At 33.7% G+C, this 7,462-nt stretch overlaps 2 non-coding genes across 2 annotated transcripts; one reads left to right on the forward strand and one right to left on the reverse strand.

The window, feature by feature from the left end:
* The first annotated feature begins 3,428 nt into the window (after window positions 1-3,428).
* On the forward strand, window positions 3,429-3,501 carry TRNAT-UGU (transfer RNA threonine (anticodon UGU)). The gene has a single exon. It is a non-coding gene; the product is annotated as a tRNA-Thr (tRNA).
* A 1,261-nt stretch (window positions 3,502-4,762) lies between these two features.
* Window positions 4,763-4,849, reverse strand: TRNAS-GGA (transfer RNA serine (anticodon GGA)). Its single transcript has one exon. It is a non-coding gene; the product is annotated as a tRNA-Ser (tRNA).
* Window positions 4,850-7,462: the final 2,613 nt, after the last annotated feature.

The raw sequence follows: 7,462 nt of genomic DNA on the forward strand, positions 1-7,462 counted from the left end.
ACAGCGGGTACGGTAACAATGAAAATGGCTCCTTCTTTAGTAAGATTATATGAGCAAATGCCTGAACCAAAATATGTTATTGCTATGGGAGCATGTACAATTACAGGAGGGATGTTCAGTACCGATTCTTATAGTACTGTTCGGGGGAGTCGATAAGTTAATTCCTGTCGATGTGTATTTGCCGGGTTGTCCGCCTAAACCCGAGGCTGTTATAGATGCTATAACAAAACTTCGTAAGAAAATATCTCGAGAAATCTATGAAGATCGAATTAAGTCTCAAGAGGAAAATCGGTGTTTTACTACCAATCACAAATTTCATGTTGGCCCAAGTACTAATACTGGAAATTACGATCAAGGATTACTCTATCAACCATCATCTACTTCAGAGATCATCCCTCCTGAAACTTTTTTCAAATACAAAAGTGCAGTCTCTTCCTACGAATTAGTAAATTAGGCCGTATACTTTTTTTGTACAGAATAACAAAGCAAAGAACGAGTGAATCTTCATCAATTTTTCATTGTAAATGGGAAATACTTATACAAATAAAAATAAAAAAATGGGGGGGGGAGAAGATGCAGGGTAATTTGTCTTCTTGGCTAGTCAAACATGGACTGGTTCATAGATCTTTGGGTTTCGATTACCAAGGAATAGAGACTTTACAAATAAAGCCCGAGGAATGGCATTCCATTGCAGTCATTTTATATGTATATGGTTACAATTATCTACGTTCCCAATGTGCTTATGATGTAGCACCAGGCGGACTGTTAGCTAGTGTGTATCATCTTACGAGAATCGAGTATGGTATAGATCAACCGGAAGAGGTATGCATAAAAGTATTTGCCGCAAGGATAAATCCTAAAATTCCGTCTGTTTTCTGGGTTTGGAAAAGTGCGGATTTTCCAGAAAGGGAATCTTATGATATGTTGGGAATTTCTTATGATAATCATCCACGTCTAAAGCGTATCTTAATGCCTGAAAGTTGGGTAGGATGGCCCTTACGTAAGGATTATATTGCCCCCAATTTTTATGAAATACAAGATGCTCATTAAATAATACGAAACTAATCTTCACTTCGACAACTCAAGATATTCAAATACATTTTTACGTTCTCTTATAGATATAGCATAGTAATTGAAGTCTCATTCATCTTATTATTATTGATTAAAAAAAATACAATTAGAGATTTGGTGAGATTATCCAATTTGTAAGATACTTATTTTGGATGAGCCACAAGCTAATAGGATGAACTAAATGAGTTCTGCATTATGAACTATGTATCACGCATATGACTTATAGATGTGCTTTAAAAAGTCACATAGGGTGAAATGAAGAAATATAATATGAAAAGAGAATCGGATTCTATTTGTACTGTATCTGAGATGAATCTTGGCCATTCCCGCCTTTCAACTCCCCTAGACTAGACTTTTGGGTCTTATAAGGAACTAATTGAAACTTTCAAATATGTATAAAATAGGAATTGAACGCCAGGAGACAGAGTATGAACAAATAAAAAAGAAGAGGAAACAAAAGAAAATTCTTTTCTTTTACATATCTATATACATCCTTTACATATTTCTATAAATATCCTCTTTATCTTTACTTGTCTATTTTCGACATCTATAAATAGAGTAAAAAATATATATAGTTTAGTTAAAGGGTAGATTTCCAGACATCATCATGTATCAGTATTTTTCATGATCTATATTATTAATGAATCCGTAGAATAGATACTCATACAAATTCATGATGTGCCAAGAACCAGATTTGAACTGGTGACACGAGGATTTTCAGTCCTCTGCTCTACCAACTGAGCTATCCCGGCCATTTCCGACACATTATCCTTATTTTAATAGATGACTTTGGTCTATGTCAATTGTAAATAAGAAAAAAGGTATTCCAAAGTCTTCTTTTTGAAGATATACGAAATTTCAGGGCTTGGATAAGCCTTTCGAAGTTTCAGTACAGTAGACAGTTAATCATTCAAATTTCACAGATTACTTGCGCAAGGATGTTCGTTTGTACGTCTATCATATAGAATATATACCACAAGCCTTGTGATAAGAAATCAAATTTCCGCTCAAATACGCTTGTGAAAGAGTCGAATGAATGAGAAACATAACAAAGTCTGAATTGCTAATGAACGGATAAATAATTAAAGAGGCCAACGGGCCTTTTTAGGGTTTTGGGGATAGAGGGACTTGAACCCTCACGATTTTAAAAGTCGACGGATTTTCCTCTTACTATAAATTTCATTTTTGTCGTTATTGACATGTAGAATGGGGACTCTATCTTTATTCTATTCGATCTGATTAATCAATTCTTCAAAAGATCTATCAGACTATGATGGAGTAAATGATTTGATCAATGAATATTCGATTATTTTTTCAACTTGTAGATCTTGGAATCGATTCATAACAATTCGTTCATTTTTATATATAATTTTATATATATATATAAATATAAATATAAAAAATTATAGAAATATAAAAAATAGAGATTCGAGTTGTCATTAATCAATATAGTATTTCAGTACGTAATACGTTTATCTTTCATCGTTTCTGGAGTTTCGATGGAAGGATTCATTCCTTTACTAACGCAACGTCGTCAACTCCATTTGTTAGAACAGCTTCCATTGAGTCTCTGCACCTACCCTTTTTTTTCGGAAAAAAGGATTTGGCTCAGGATTGCCCATTTTTAATTCCAGGGTTTCTCTGAATTTGAAAGTTATCACTTAGTAGGTTTCCATACCAAGGCTCAATCTAATTAAGTCCGTAGCGTCTACCGATTTCGCCATATCCCCCTCTTTTAAGATTAGTATCGCATTATGATGTCCTTCCCCGTTTTCTTTCATTTGTATTATACTGGAACCACTCAAGTCATTAGAATACCGATTCCTCTATTGAAAAGTGTTTCCTCCTATTGGATTTCTTGTCTATCTTCTTTCATCTCTCTCTTCTCTATCGGAGACCCATATTTGTTCCGATCCAAAATGATTCTATCATTCTCTGTATCTGCAATTCAATATATATCAATATAGATAGATATATGAACATATATATTTGCCCCTCTTTCTATTATTTTTTTAGTAAAAAATTTAATACTTAAACGGTCGATTCCCTTGTTCGTCTTATCTTCCACCTTTCAGAATGAAAACATAGAAACGCTTCATTATCATCTCAATTGCATTAAATGCAATTAAGATTAACACATTAATTATTGATACACATCCATTTGATAAATAGATCAAAATTTTCTATCGCTATATTCTATTAATCGTTATATTAATTATTATGTTCTATAATAGAACAATTCCAATATTGAATATTTATTTGAAATGAAATTAGATTCTATATTCATATTAATTAGGAATAGCTAAGATCCCAGTAATTTAGTAAATTACTATGCATGTAACATTTCTGTTATGTGAGCCCGCTTAGCTCAGAGGTTAGAGCATCGCATTTGTAATGCGATGGTCATCGGTTCGATTCCGATAGCCGGCTTTTCTCTATTGATTTTATTTTTGACATAATTGATAAATCAAATAAATAAAGAAACGACTTCTTACCCTTTTTCAAAGGTCACCGATCTATGATGTCGTAGGAACTTACTTACCTTTATGACTAAAGGAGGGGTTCTATTTCTGTAGAACAAATCAAGAAAGGAACTCTTACTTTTTTATATCATTTACATATACAATAGGATCCGGATATTGATCCAAGTTATCTAATTATTCTTTGTTTTGTAGTACAATACTTTACTGGATTTCACTTCATTTATAATATTTATCATTTAGTTTTCATTTAAGTTTATGAAATTTAAATAAAATAAAATGTTTATGAAATTTAAATAAAATAAAATAAGGAGTCTTTATGTCGCGTTACAGAGGGCCTCGTTTCAAAAAAATACGCCGTCTGGGGGCTTTACCGGGACTAACTAGTAAAAGGCCCAAAACCGGAAACGATCTTAAAAACCAATCGCGTTCCGGTAAAAAATCTCAATATCGTATTCGTTTAGAAGAAAAAACAAAAATTGCGTTTTCATTATGGTCTTACAGAACGACAATTACTTAAATACGTTCGTATCGCCGGAAAAGCCAAAGGATCAACGGGTCAAGTTTTACTACAATTACTTGAAATGCGTTTGGATAACATCCTTTTTCGATTGGGTATGGCTTCGACTATTCCTCAAGCCCGACAATTAGTTAATCATAGACATATTTTAGTTAATGGTTCTATAGTGGATATACCAAGTTATCGGTGCAAACCCCGAGATATTATTACAGCAAAAGATGAAAAAAAATCGAGAACACTGATTCAAAATTATCTTGATTCATCCCCCCCTCAGGAATTGCCAAAACATTTGACTCTTCAGCCATTGCAATATAAAGGATTAGTCAATCAAATAATAGATAGTAAATGGGTCAGTTTAAAAATAAATGAATTGCTCGTTGTAGAATATTATTCTCGTCAGACTTAAACCTAACTAAAAAACAAGGGTTCGGACAATTTCGTCCTCCCCTTCGCCGAAGTCTAAGTAAAGAGACCGAAGGAAAGTAAGGTTTTGATCCGGAAATTTTTCTATCATTCATCTATCATTGATCGGTAGGGGGATTTTCATCTCTTGTGCATTCTTTCCAGTCTTTTCGTTTCCGTACCACAAAAATTCGAAATAAAGAATCCATAAAGGTCTAACCGTTGGAATAATAGTATCGATTGTTATTTGATTTGATACATTGTGGTCAGTAACATTGTTGAATTAGTACGGAAAGAGAGGGATTCGAACCCTCGGTAAACAAAAGCCTACATAGCAGTTCCAATGCTACGCCTTCAACCACTCGGCCATCTCTCCTACAGAATGATTATGGCCCAGAAACCGAGTTAATAGTGAGTCATTAATATTCAATTTTTTTTTTGATAGGCACGTCCAACCAATTCTAACTATACAAATAATTTTTTTTTAACTATGTTTAATGGATACTTTTAGCTCATGATTCTATTTAGTTTTTTAAACTATGATTCCTTTTTTCTAAAAATTCGACTTTTACAGTTTTCGATTTTTCACCAACAACTGTTTATCCCATACATATATCTAGTCACAAGTTATGAATCATAGAATGATTATTCGATTCTTTTTGCTCTTTTTTGTATCATAATTCAATCAAAAAACTTCTAGAATTACCCCAGTCAGATAAATAAAATTCTTTTTTTCTTCAACTTCGCTGAAATCAGAATAGTTCTCTTCATTCTGATCCTACTACATTTGGATGAAATTTAACCGGATTGAAATATTTCTTCTCTTTTATTGATTCCTGTGAAATCAAAAAGAAACAATTTTAATATCGAGTGGGATTTTTTAATGAATCCGTTTTTATGTTATTTCGTACTATGCAATTCCTTTGTTTGTGGGATCATTTTCTCACGAGAGGTAATTAAAAGAAATTATAGAATGGGGTTGTTACCGATGCCTAGATCTGGTGGGATAAATGGAAATTTTATCGATAAGACCTTTTCAATTGTAGCCAATATCTTATTACGAATAATTCCGACAACTTCCGGGGAAAAAGAGGCATTCACCTATTACAGAGATGGTGCGATTTGATTTTTTTTTTTTTTCAATTTTCTTGTACCGCTCTCCGTCTTAGTAGAAAGACACAGTATTCGGGATAGAAAGAAAACAATAATTGAAATAAATCTACGCTTCTTGGAGGTGCAATTTGAAAATCAAAAAATTCCTTCTGTCGTGTATCCCCGATTAATGTAACCTTAGATGCTAGAATTGTCGATTCTAGTATTAAGCGAAAGGTGTAACCTATGGATTAAGTCAACCCTACTCCACTAGTAAAAATATTCACTAGTAAAAATAGGTAGCAGAGGGGAAGAAGCACTACACCTAGGAATCAACAACACGAAAACTTTGTTATAAATTATACCTTTTCCTTATCGGGATCGGAACTTAGAAAAATGGTTGGGACAACAAACATCCATCTCGTTTGTATTTTGGATACCTGTATAACCATCGAAGACTGTTGAAGTGACTAATTCCTGGAAATTTAGAGGCGTTGAGGACAAAGAAATTGTTAGAGTTACCATTTTTATTTTTATCTAGTAAACCATGCTTGATGTTAAGAAAAGATCTTTTACAGGAAGGTTGGCTAGAGATTTTTTGTAAAAACGCTAGTCCCATGAGTTCATAATGAGAGTATTTCAATGTTTTTTGATTTCATGTATTATTCTCATCTCATTATGCGCATCAGATAAAGGGGGAGCCGTATGAGATGAAAATCTCACGTACGGTTCTGGAACGGAGATTCTTTCAATGGAATAACGAACGACCGTAACGGATGTCGGCTCAATCCGAAGGAAATTATGCGGAAGCTCTACAGAATTATTATGAAGCTATGCGACTAGAAATCGATCCCTATGATCGAAGTTATATACTCTATAACATAGGTCTTATCCACACAAGGAACGGAGAACATACAAAAGCTTTGGAATATTATTTTCGGGCACTAGAACGAAACCCGTTCTTACCACAAGCTTTTAATAATATGGCTGTGATCTGTCATTACGTGCGACTATCTCCACTATAGAAAGAAAAAAAAGAGAAAATTCGCTAATAAATACTAAAAAAAATAGGCTTTCTACATATGTATTGTCCAAACTAACGATTTGTATCAGCTGTAGCAAAGAAAGAAACTTCATAGAAGCAGAAATATGAAGAAATAGGTATGCCTAGATACTTTATTCTATGGATAAAGGATCTAATTGATAGAAGAAGCACCCGTAAAGATCAATTAGTCAGGTTTTTGGCCGATACAATAAAAACTGCTTACTTATATCATGATATAAGATCAAAATGAAGGAATCCACTTATGTAATAGGGGTGGATCCCCTACAATATTGAGCAGCGGTGTAGCATCAGATCCCAAAGACAGTAAGTCTTTTCTTTCTTATGAAGGAAAGTCTTTTTCAAGGATTCTATATAAATTTCTAGATGAAACCGAGATAGTTATCTTTCAGAAAATTGTAACGATAGTGGGTGGAATGCCTATGCTTTATTCTTCTGAAGGTGGGAGAAAAGATAAAACTTATTTAATTATTCAGCAAAATTGAAGTTTGAAACTTATATAATTAACCGCTTTTGCTTAACTCGAGAAAAAAAAATGGGCTAGATCTATGAAAAATTTCATTCAATTAGATTAGATATGATAAATTTTTTTAAATATGGGACAGCAAAAGAATTGACTGTTGAGCCGTATGAGGTAGGAAACTCTCAAGTACGGTTCTAAGGGAAGGAATTTACCTGCCTATTCCGACCGGGGAGAACAGGCCATTCGACAGGGAGATTCTGAAATTGCGGAGGCTTGGTTCAATCAAGCCGCTGAGTATTGGAAACAAGCTATAGCGCTTACTCCCGGTAATTATATTGAAGCCCAAAATTGGTTGAAGATCACAAGGCGTT

Source organism: Cucumis melo, unplaced genomic scaffold (genome assembly GCF_025177605.1).
Source record: "Cucumis melo cultivar AY unplaced genomic scaffold, USDA_Cmelo_AY_1.0 utg002226l, whole genome shotgun sequence".
Classification (NCBI taxonomy): domain Eukaryota; kingdom Viridiplantae; phylum Streptophyta; class Magnoliopsida; order Cucurbitales; family Cucurbitaceae; genus Cucumis; species Cucumis melo.